The following is a 12637-nucleotide window of genomic DNA, read 5'->3' on the forward strand; positions in this document are numbered from 1 at the left end:
TTTTCCATATTTTGTAGAAAAAACAAAAGTCACAAAAGAGGAAAGTTTTTGATGCTGGGTTTTGATATTTCACTGAAAAGCCAACATTTTCTGCAGAATGTTTTGATGAAAACCAAAAAAGTGTGTGCTTGTCAGAATTCTTCGAGGGGAGAACAGTTTTCTGAACAGTTCTGATATTACTTATTAGACAGTGCAAATTAGTATTACACCATTCTTTAAGAGGTGGACTTTCAGTCCAATACATTTTAGTATAATAAAAATGTGTGGCATATTGATGAGCATTGAACTGGGACACAGGAAATCTAGGTTCTATTCCTAGCTCTGGCACTGATCTGCTGGATGAATATGGCAAAGTCAATTTCCCACTCTTTGTGTCTTTGTTTCGCTTCCTGTAAATTGGTCTCCTTAGTGAAGTGCTTTGAGATCTATGAAAGAAAAGTGCTATTTAAGAACTAGGTGCTCCACTGCTCTACAGCCAAAATGCTTCTGAAATAAATGTAGACTAACTTTACTAATTCTGGGTCACTGAGAACGAAAATGATGCTTAAAATTGTTGATTGACTCTAGTTTTCAAGATATCCTATTGGGTCAGTATATACGACCCTTGACTTGGGAATAGCGGAGGATAAGTGAGTTATAAAGGGAAGGGATCTCAATTTAAACCAGAAATGACTAAAATACATCTTTGACTGGATCTATGAATAAATCTATGACTGGGTTTGGACAGTACTTGCTTTTTAGGCAAAACAATGAATGATGCAATCTGAAGCTGGTATTGCATCATACATGATATGAATTGCATCATGTTATTCCTAGAAGTCATGGATGATGCAATCATAACGAAGCTTACATCACTCTGCTGAACAAATTGCCCTATATCAGCTCTAGAAATCATACAGTGTCGTGCTCTCTTATTTGTGAGTGTTTGATTTTGCAAAGGGACACATTTCTGTTTAGCCAAATTGAGCAGAGATGCCTTGTACTTGTGTGAACAGTGCAGATAACTTCTGCTATGTTTGTGGTGAAGTTACTTTTGCATCACAAAAGCGCAGTATAACCAATATGGTTAAGAAAGCCTATCACCTTTATTTTGGCTGCAAAATTGGAGATCAGGACAAGAGGTGGGCCCCACACATATGCTGCAACACTTGTGCAACAAATCTTCGCCAGTGGTTGAACAGGAAAAGTAAATCTATGCCTTTTGCAGTGCCAATGATTTGGAAAGAGCCAACAGATCATACCAGCAATTGTTACTTCTGCATGGTGCCTCCAGTTGGGAAAGGTGTGTCAAAGAAGAAAAAGTGGACTGTGCATTATCCAAACATTCCATCAGCTATACGCCCAGTATCCCATGGAGAAGGACTGCCGGTTCCTGATGCACCAGAATCATTCTCACTTGAGTCAGACGAGGAAGAGGATGAAACTTCTGGTCCTGAACCATCAATGTCACAGGACCCACATTTTCTCCCATCCTCCTCCTCCTCTGAACCACACCTCATAACACAAGGTGAACTGAATGACCTTGTCAGGGATTTGGAACTACCCAAGAGTAAGGCAGAGCTATTGGGCTCCAGACTACATCAGTGGAATCTCCTGGCAGGTGATGTTAGGGTTTGCATGTTCCGTGACCGTCAAAAGGATCTTGTCCCATTCTTCTTCATGGAAGGTGATCTTGTAGCCTGCAACAACATCGATGGTGTGATGGCAGCCCTCAACATCGTTCACGATCCAGATGAGTGGAGACTGTTCATTGATTCATTGAAGACGAGTCTTAAAGCTGTTTTAGTGCATAATGGCAATGTTTTGCCATCAATTCCAGTTGGTCATGCAGTCCATATGAAGGAAACCTATGACAACATGAAACAACTTTTGAGGTGCATAAACTATGACCAACATCAGTGGCAGCTTTGTGGCGATTTGAAGGTTGTTGCTTTCTTGCTTGGTCTGCAGACTGGATACAGAAAGTACTGCTGTTTTCTCTGCGAATGGGATAGTCGTGCAAGAGATTCCCACTACATCAAGAAAGATTGGCCACTCCGACAGTCATTGGAGCCTGGGAGGAAAAGTGTTCAGCATCCACCACTTGTTGAATCAAGGAAGATTTTGTTACCACCCTTACACATCAAGCTGGGTCTGATGAAGAACTTTGTCAAGGCCATTGACAAAACACAAGCAGCTTTCAAGTACCTCCGTGGAAAATTTCCAAGGTTAAGTGAAGCTAAGATAAAGGAAGGTGTCTTTGTTGGTCCTCAGATTCGTGAACTTCTTCGAGATGATGCATTTGACCATGCACTGCGTGGCAAGGAAAAGACGGCATGGAAAGCCTTCCAGTTAGTGGCAATAAATTTTCTCGGGAACAACAAGGCAGACAACTACAGGTTGTTGGTGGAAAACCTCCTCAAGGCATACAAAAGCCTTGGTTGCAACATGTCACTAAAGATACATTTTTTGCACTCTCATCTAGATTTTTTTCCACCGAACTGCGGAGCAGTGAGCGACGAGCACGGCGAGCGATTTCACCAGGACATTGGAACAATGGAGAAACGCTATCAGGGCAAATGGAGCCCATCAATGCTTGCAGACTATTGCTGGACAGTGACAAGAGATGCTCCATTTAATGAATACAAGAGCCAAGCCAAGAAGTGCCGAGTAGACACTGAATAGGACTAAACTATGTACATAATAGTTTTTTGCCTTTTGTTTCATAATAAATTTTAGTTATATAACCCTTTTGCTGATTTTTAAATTGTTACATAAACAGGACAGGTGAAATATTATCATGTAAAGCAAGCATAAACACATGAAAAGACCTAGGTTTACAATTTATGATTAAAACTCTACTATCTACACAATATACATAGACATAAAATGTAAAAACTTAAATACCTTAGAAACAGTAGCCAATCAGTTGTTTTAATTGTCATATTTGAATTCAGCACATCAAAATACATAATAAATAGCACATTTTATCTCTGAAGCAGACGACTTCTCAAAAATTGTAGACCAGTGAAGTCGGAGCCAGGCAGCGGTAAGAGCCGCCCTGGGAGCCCAGGCTACTGTGGGGAGCCCCGGACCCTCCACCTGCCCTGCATGGGGGCCTGGGGACATGAGATCAGCACCTAGCCCATGTCCCCACGCCTCTGGGGCATGCTGCTGCCAGTGGGACCTGGGGTGGGGGCTCCAGTCCGGCCTCCTGCTCCCTCCCCAGGGTCTGCAGACATTCTCTGAAGGGAGAGGAGGCCCTTCCCTGGTCTGGGAGGCTGCAGGGAGCCCCAGGAAGGTCACTGGCAGTGAGGAGCTGGATAGGGAGGACTCCTCCGGCACAGCTCCTGCTACTACTGGCCCCGCCTCAGCAGCTGGCACAGTCCACCCAGGCTCACTCAGTGCCTGCACTCAGCTCCCGCTGCCAGGCTGCCCCCACCAGGCCTGAGGCTTGCAGTTTGGAAGGGCAACACCCTCACTACCTCCCCCAAACTCGGCCCACGCCTACCTGAGGCTACTATGCCGATGTTAAAAAGTGGGTAGGCATGACTCTTCCACTTTTAAAAGTGTGGGGGGTGGGGAGCATGGCCTCTTTGGGCCCCCTGGTTCTGGGTGTAGGGGGCCCAAATTTTTTTTTATCAGGGTCCCATACGTATTAATCTGCCTCTGTCTTCTGGAATCTACCTTAAAACTTCTTCCCTTAACCAGCTATTTCCCCTTAGGCTTAGCAAATTTTGGAGAAAGTACACATTGTAAAGTAATGTCTCTGAAAGGGAAATAATATTGTACTAATTTAAAAGGCATTCCATACACATATGGTGCCATATAAATTATTAGTTGAAATAATCATATTTAATGATTTACTAATGACTAACATATTTGCACTAATAGCAAACCTTCAAAAATTGCAGCGGTCATCTAAAAGTATAATTGTCCAATAGTAAATGAAACAAGACTAGCAGGTATGTACCAATATGAGTGCTTCTGCAGTAATACAGTAAATTTGTTCCAGAAGATTATATTTACTTTTATTTACTTAAATTATTTGCTGTGGTTAATTTTTCTGTGCTAAACTCTTGGTCACACACAGAAATCACTCTTAACTTAGAATACCACAGAGTCATCTCTTCTCCCTCATCTATGGCTTCTATTCTTTTTGGGAAACTAAATCCAACTAAATGTTACTCCGAGCCTTCCAGTACCATTTTATTCAATCATTTTCCCTATAACTTGGCCATTGTACCCTTCTTCACCGCACCTTCCCAGATCTAGAGATGCTATATGTAAGTTCTATTCTAAACTACAGATCTTACATGTATATCATATACTAATTAGCAGAGAAGAATTTTGGCACCTCTGTGTAACAGATGTTATATGGATTATATAGTATTGTTTCTGAAAACAAGCCCAGTTCACATAATCTAAGGCTCAGAGCAGAAGACCTTTACCTACTTACTATTTTAGTAGGGAAAACAGATGTTTCCTGGTTATTGGATACTTTGGACTCAATTCAGCCCTACTATAAATGGGTACAATTCCCTTTGAAATGAAGGAAAGTTGTGCCTGCTAATGCCCAATGTGAATTCAACATTTTCAGCCAACTCTCGCCCTGGTGCAAGTAGATGACATTCTATTGAAGGTAACAAAGCTGCCCCAGCTTTATATGAGGGCTGAAAATGGTCGTTTGCTTTTACAGAATCATTCAAATCAAGAACAAAAATCTGGCTTTAGTTTAGGAATTCTGAGTCTCTCTCATGGACAGGAGATTCAAGGGTGTTGTCCCTGGGGAATTTATTTATTTATTTCTACACTGTAGTCTCTCCCCTCTGAAGTTGAGTTGAAAGCCCAGCTGTTGCTTATATTAAAACACATAAAGTACAGTAAACACAACCCTTTGACTCCCAGCAATTTAAATGCTAACATCAATTGCAAACTGCTGAAACCTTTATGAAGATGTGCGATATATGTCTGAATTAAAGCTTAATTCAATAAAATGTGGCTTAGAACTATAGAATAATATTTAACCTCAGACCTTGACAACAGCATCTCGAAATTCTATTTTTTCTGTAAAATCTCAACCCACTCCCAGCAATGGAGCTATTCCTTACTTGTGCTGCTGTTGCCATGTGCCAGTAGGCAGGGATGTAATGGAGACAGTATTCCTTAGACTAATACATTCTGCTGTTGCAGTTAACTTTCAGGACAAAGCAAGAAAAAACAAAAGGTTAAAGAAAGGAAAATTCAGAAGGGTCTATGGTCCATCGAAAGGATTAACTTGGTCTCCTGGGTGAGATTCGCTATGCTGATCTGAAAGACTAAGAAGACTTGGAGCTGTGGTGGCTGCCAACCTGCTAAGCCCCTTAGAAGCCTGAATTGGCATATATCTCATCCTCTCCTGAATTACTTGCTCCATCTGTGTTTGCTTGTGTCCACACTGACAGCTGCCTGCCACCTTGGCAAGAAATCAATGCAATCTGAGACATCTCAGTAGACGTATAGTGTGTGTACACTCAAAAGCACACAGCACTAAGGCTAACAATGCTGTTATTCAACCAGTTTAGTAAAATGAAGGGTTCCAAGTATCCAGGTATGCAAAATAATTCTATCATTGGGGTGCTTGAATCTATTTGCACAACGGTAACTGAGCAGGTATTGATTCACACAAGTTAGCGTCAAGTACTAAAGATTTCCATATCCGCTAACTTTCAGTTGATTAAAAATTACACAGATATACATTGTTGCATGAAAAAAAATAATAAATAAGAAGTTTGGCATACTCAAGCTATTTTGTTTTCGGAGCGGAGACTATCTCAATCTTGAAGCTGAATAATATTATCATAAGCAAGAGGAGATGGAAAAGTCACCGTCTTTGGGCTTCAATGATAATAAATGCAGACATGACAATAGTATGTTTTGTTATGTTCACAGAGAAGATACGTGCCTGTTGAGTGATTAATTTGAGAAAAATCTAAAGTTTAGGCACAGGTGTTAAATCTACATACTCATCACATGATCAAAATGTAGTTAATGGATTGCAAAGTTCTACAGCTGGAATTGGCCAAATGTTGCCATTAGCGATGTGCCAAGAGTTAACACTCTTGGCTGGTATTGTGAAATTACGGCCTTGCCAGAGTTTACCAAACTGGCTTCAGCCCACCTGCATTGTTTCCCCAAAAGGGTCCCCAAAAACAGAAACATAAGGGAGAGAAAAAACATGTAAACAAAAATCTAACTTTGATGTTTCTGCAGATTTTCTAGGGAGTATCAGTGGATCCTTATGCACTGAGGCTTGTGTATGCAAATCATACATTGTATTTTCTCATACATAGTCATAGACCAGCTCAGCATTCTGCATATGCTGTGATCACATATGCACACTGTATATGCCAGTGTCTGTTCCATATGTGCATGCAACAGGGGATTAGGAAGAATGAATACAAATATGAGTAAATCAAATTGTGCTACATTTCGTAGTATTCCGTTAGGGCTCCGTTGTGCCATTTAGGCTCAGCCCAGAGTTGGGGATAGTGCAAAATGCCTCCTGGGCTCTCTGCTGCACAGTGGGAATGCACACACTGCTACACTCCTTCATGGGGTACAGCACCCTCCCACCCCATCCCAGCTCCACGGGAGCCATAGCCCTCCTTCTCCTTGGAAGGGCTATGCACTCTGAAAGCAGTAGCAAGGCAGCAGGTCCTGCGCTCCCCTAAGCATAAGGATTGCAATTATGCTTGTCCTGGTCTTGGGCCATGCACCAAGAGTTTAGGGAAGGCTCTTGTTTCTTTCTCCCTCCACTGCACATCCCCATAAGGACTAGACACACTTTGGCTCTTAGTGAGTTAAAAAGTCATATGAGTGAACGAGTCAGTCACCGACAAGGGGCCTAGTTCACTCTAGGGTTTACTCTGACAAACCTTCCAGAAGGCATCTGGTAGTGAATAGTCCACCATGAGGTGTCTTCCATTAGGACCCACAACCATTCAGCACCGCTGGAAAAAGAAGTGCTGGATGGGGAGGAGGTATAGCTTGGGCAGTGGGGATGTGCTGAATCAGCGTGTGGTTTCTGTCTGCATTTGCAGCTCCCTGTGCCAGTGGGGTTGAATGTAGCCCACTGTAAATACTGCATGGTATGTTATGATAATGCATCTGAAGAGGTTGAGTTTTATGTGCTGCTTATTAATAAATGATAGCGCTCCACCGGTTTTCAAACAGTTCAGCAAGAGTTCACTGCCTCTAGCCTCAGCCTTTAGAAGATGTAATATTATTTATTTATTTTGGGATTTGTAAAATGCACCCATGACACACTCCACACACAGAAAACTTTAAAACAATTTACATAGTTAATTGACAAAACGTCAACCTAGATAGATTCCCACCCTTGAGTGCTGCTTCATACAGTATGTTTCCAATTCCTGCAGTTAGCCCCTTCAGGCAAAAAGCTGAGTAAATAGACTGGCCTTTCACCATGCCTAGAAGGTCAACAAATTCAGTCTGTTAAATGAATGGGTGATGTGAATTCCAGAGCTAAGGACCCTCCACCAACAATATTCTGCCTTCCGCCCCCAGTCAATTTTTCATGTCTCCTTATAAAGCTTATGCACAGTAGATAGACATGCGGAGGTTAATCCTTATTACTAGTGACACTGGAAAAGCTTATGACAGATGCACACTGGGTCCCTTTTGGAAGACTGCACATTATGGAGATGATGGGGAGGATATTTTGCACAGAACTGCCAGGAAGCTTAGAAACTGTACTAGGAAAAAGACTGTGCTTTTGCACTACATATTTCATTTAATAAACCCCTAAGCCTCAAGGTAGGGGAATGTACAGTATTTGAGCAGATAATCTATGTAACAAATTAACCTCTGAAAAGAACCTCAACAGTTATGCTATTCACTAAGCTGTATCATGCTTTTTATTCAATAACTAAGCCCCATATCCCCAGTAAAAACACTTGATTACTCAAATACCCTCTAACTAAAACTGCTGGTGCTCCCCTGTTACACTCAGAAGGTTATATTTCTGCAGCGAGGCAGACACGTGAGCTCTCCTACTTGTGGACTATGTATCCACCTTTGCATAAAGCGCATGCATCACTAGGCTTCCTCTTGCACCACCCTGTCTCCATATAACTGAGATGAATCATCAACCTTCCAGACAGAAGAGATATAGGACTAGCCTCTGCCCTGTGTGCTGGTGACACTGGTAAGAACAGCATGCATCCTCATAGCAGTGGGGATTCACTGAGCCCTAGCTAGGCAGTGGGGCCCAACTAACATGCTTCACAACACTCCACAGCCCCAAGGGAGTATGGTCTGATGTTCTGAAGATAAACCTGACCTACGTGGCTCCCAACTGAATGGCAGGTGTGGGGGTAGGGTCTGAAAAAGGGGATGACTGATTCTTTTTGCAACAGTAGGAGCATGCCTGAGCAAGTTTCCCACGGAGCCATTCTTCACTGCACTGGAAGGATAGGCCTGAGGCCCTCTGTTCATCTGCTATTGCTCCACTTCCCCCACATGCCCTACGTGGCACCGAGCAATAAGGAAAGAATTGACACTTGGTGCTGCAAACCTAATCTGAATCCCTGAAGATGTGCATCGGGCAGTAAGTTATCTAACAAAAGGGCAATAAAAGTAGTTTCTCTGCCCTGCACGTGAAGGCCTGCCCCAGAAAAGGTCAGTCTGGTGTGCATAAATTGTGTGAATGTATGGGCCAGCAGGCCTCAGCGTGTCAAACAAATGCCAATTCCAAATCAAATGGAACTCGTTCATTATAAATGAAGCTTTGTAGGAAGGTGGTTTCATACTTTGTTCATTAACAATATATACTGTACATGACTCTGCTACAGCCTGGGTAAATGGTTTCAACCAGGTAGCTTATGAGCTGGAAGGACGATCTAGTCAAACTTTTGGGCAAAAATTCAATCTTCCTGTATAGGCTCGGCTCAGTCTAACCAAAGGAGGCAAGAAGGGGAAAGGAATGTGGATGCCTGGGTCAAAGTTCAATGTAGAATGAGGAGCAGTTCTTGTTGAAAATCCCTCTTCTGTTATACAGCTTGTAATAGTATATTTATTTTCTTTTAAAAGGGTATTTTTGTGGTATGTCCTTGATGAAAGCACAGTTCAAAATGGCTCTATATACAACTAGTCTAGACAGAGATGCAAAATAAAAAAAATAAATAAAAGAAGAGAGAAGCCACTTTGAAGTCTCTTTACCTTCCATCTCTTCTCATCTGCTGGACAAAATATGATGCATTTTGTTTTCTGTAAAATGTTAGCTTCAGGAAAATATATTTTCTAGGTAATCATCCAAAACACAATATAATCATCCAAAAATTACTGTGGTTTTGGTTTAGATCCCATCCCTACTATCTCCAAAGTTCAGGAACATCTAGATAGTGGGAAGGTCTAATTTTCTCTTGTTTAAGCCAATCAGTAGTAACTCAGAAAAAGTCAATGAATTTACACCAATATAATATCAATGAAAGTGGGATCAAAAATAGGCCCAGGTTTCTCATTATCATTTTCTTAGGATCCAGTCCTGGAAAGACCTACTTATACTCATGCTTAACTTTAAATACAGGCATAATTGTAGTAGATTCAAGTCTTCCCAGCATGTGGGCTTAAGACAGTAACTCGTCTATAATAAATAACAGATAAATTGGACCTTAGACCTGTCACTGATTCAAAGCTGACTATTGACTGTCCTGACGTTGAACTAGTGTAATGTTGAGAGAGAAGTTCCACATTGGCATTAAGAGAAGGATACATTCTCTGGCAGATTGTTTTGTTTTGTTTTTTTAAAGGCAGCTGTTTGAAGCTCCTCAGAAGTTTGGAATGTTAGAGACTGATTAGTGGTCAGAGTGCAGGTGAAGCAGTTAAAGGTGTGTGATAAATGATGCTTCTCACGTGATTACTATTACCACACATTTGTTTTCTCTCTTTCTCTGATCCATAATTAGAGATGGGCTTTAATCAAAACTCCAAATTTGAACAGTCCTAAACTGTCAGGTGTTGGAATCTGTATCTGGAAAATAAAATGTTGCATCTCTGGCCCACCTCTAACACAAACATGTCTATCCAGATATATATTCAAGTTCAATTGCTATGTATAAAATATCTCTTTGTAGAGAAGATTTCCTAAATTGTACTATAGTCTAAACAATCATTGAGTGAACACACTGAGGTCTTTTCATTTTAGCTGGAATCAACTTAGTGGGCAAGAAATGCATCTAATTGTTACGCTAGTTTCCATGTCAGCAAAATAACAGATGTACGGTATAATGGAGGAGGGGGAACTTACTTTTTGTTTGTTGAGCAGGTGCTACATTAACTATCCCATGGAACTTTCTCAAGTGTATTTGGAGCCAGTTGTAAAGTAGCCAAGAGCAAAACTTCCATTTGGTCCTCTAGACATCCAGCTGTGCAGCTGTAATGCCCCCATAAGCAGCTGAGGCAGTGAAGACACTGACACCTTGTCACTTCTCCTTCAACCATTTCTAACATCCCTTCCCCTGCCCCCCCCCTTCAAAAAAAAAACCCCAGGAACTGCCTTCCCCCCACTACACACACAACCCAGCTCAGCCAGCTGCCAGATATGCCCATCAGTCCATGCTAGACTAAGTGCAGCCACAGACCAGGGTGATACCAAGTTAACATGGTTCTCTGGTGATTATTGCATTCAGCAAATCAGAGGATGGAAATAAGTTTGCACACATGCTAAAAGAGGCTGCATAAGCAACACAATGACAGGCTTTGTTGTAAAGAAATGATTTGGCCTGCCAAGCAACTGCCATCCTGCTGGAAAACAGGGTCTGTATTTAATAGTAGTGCATAGAAAACTTTGCCACTGATTAGAGTGAAGCACTCAGAGGGAGACGGGTTTATTGCCATTAGAAGAGATCCTATAGGCATCCAGTGTGGTCTATCCTTTGCAGTTTGCCCTGAAGGTTGATAGAGCAGGTCTATTTTTGAGCAGGTTAGAGACTGAGCTCCAAAGCAGAGGGACCCTCACTGCAAATCCTCTGCCAGCTGCTTCCCCCTATATACAAGTGGGGCTACACCTCACTTCTCTTCTGGTTCCATTGTGGCATAATGAGGGGCATAGGGAGAGAGGTGGTCTCATCTATTTAAGTGCCAGTCTGTTTAGGGATTTTTAAGTCAAAAGCCTATTTTTGGTCAAATGTCTGCCCTGGCATTTAAAATTTAAAAAAAAGCCAGAATGAGGAACACAACAAAAACTAAGCAGACAAGGAAGAGAGGGTGCAGGTAATTACAGTAATTTATCATTGTTTCATTGACTTCTGTTTCAAGACTCAGCATTTCTGCAGTAGTGATGAAGTTCAAATATAGATCAAAACTTCCCCATTAGAATTTTGCTTTGAACAATCTATACAATTTATAGGAACAAATCATTGTATACAATTTATAGATAACGCCAAGTTTGTCCAAAAATGTGGTCAATTCAGTTCTGAAGTGAGTGATAAATCTCACCACAAGGAAGGTAATAAATGAAGAAAAAGTCTTAATTTGTTGGAAAAAATGAGTTTTAGGGTTTTATCCAGTTAGCTGCTCAGCACCACACAGGATTGAGTCCATGACAGAGCTAGCCATGGGATTGGGAGGGAGTACAATAACCTGGCACTCTGCTGTCACCACCAGATTGGATAACCTTGTTCTCCTAATATCTGAAAAGGTCACGTCTTGTTTTCATACCTATATGAACTTTAAAATAGGGCTGATAAAAAATTTACCTTTTTTTTTTTTTTTTACAGAAATTTATGTTTTCAACTACGCAAAAATCTTTGCAGAAAGTTCTGCTTTCCTCAAAAATGTTTCTTTTTTTTCAGTGGAAGCCCTCAAAACTGAATTTTTTTGGCTGAAACCTATTGTTTTAGTGTCTGAGCACCTATAATTCCAAAGTAGAGTAGATCAGAAATTTTTCAACAAAACTTTTTTCCATTTGTAAATTCTGATTTGTCTAACCTGAAACTTTTAGTAGGAAAGGATCAGTTTTGATTAATTTCTCAACTTGAAAAAATGTTTTAAAAAATTATGAAATTGTTGAAACAACCCATTTTGACATTTTCAAAATGAAAATTTTCCATTTTGCAATATAAAACATTTTTTTGTTTAGAAATTTAAACTATAGTTTTTTGTGGGGGGTTTTTTGTTTGTTTGTTTTTTTAAGGGTCAAAATCTAAACAAAAGATTACAAAATTATCAAAATGAAATGCAGAATCATAGAATACTTTCAGAGGACACAAAGAAACATTTCAATTGACCAAAACCAATTTTTGGAGGGGGTGAATTTTTTAGTTTCCAAATTTTTTTGATATTGACTTTTTATCCCAATTCAGGATGGGAAAATTCTCCAAAATCTTCACAGGATGGGAAGACCTTTGCCCACCCATCTCTAATAAGAACCATTTTTTGCTTCTATCCGTTCCTGCAGCAAGGAAATTAGAAACACTTCATTTTCCACATTTCCAAAAGTGAGAAAACTACAGGACCAGATGCTGTGACAGTGCTTCTGAACAGTGAAAGAACCCATTACTGTCAATCGTAGACTTTTATGCAGAGCTATTGGGTAAATATTTTGCTATGTTTTTTCCCCCCAGGGAAAATTTCAACTTCTCATTGAAAAAACAAA

The sequence above is a fragment of the Mauremys mutica genome, chromosome 3, assembly GCF_020497125.1.
Source record: "Mauremys mutica isolate MM-2020 ecotype Southern chromosome 3, ASM2049712v1, whole genome shotgun sequence".
Taxonomy (NCBI): Eukaryota; Metazoa; Chordata; order Testudines; family Geoemydidae; genus Mauremys; species Mauremys mutica.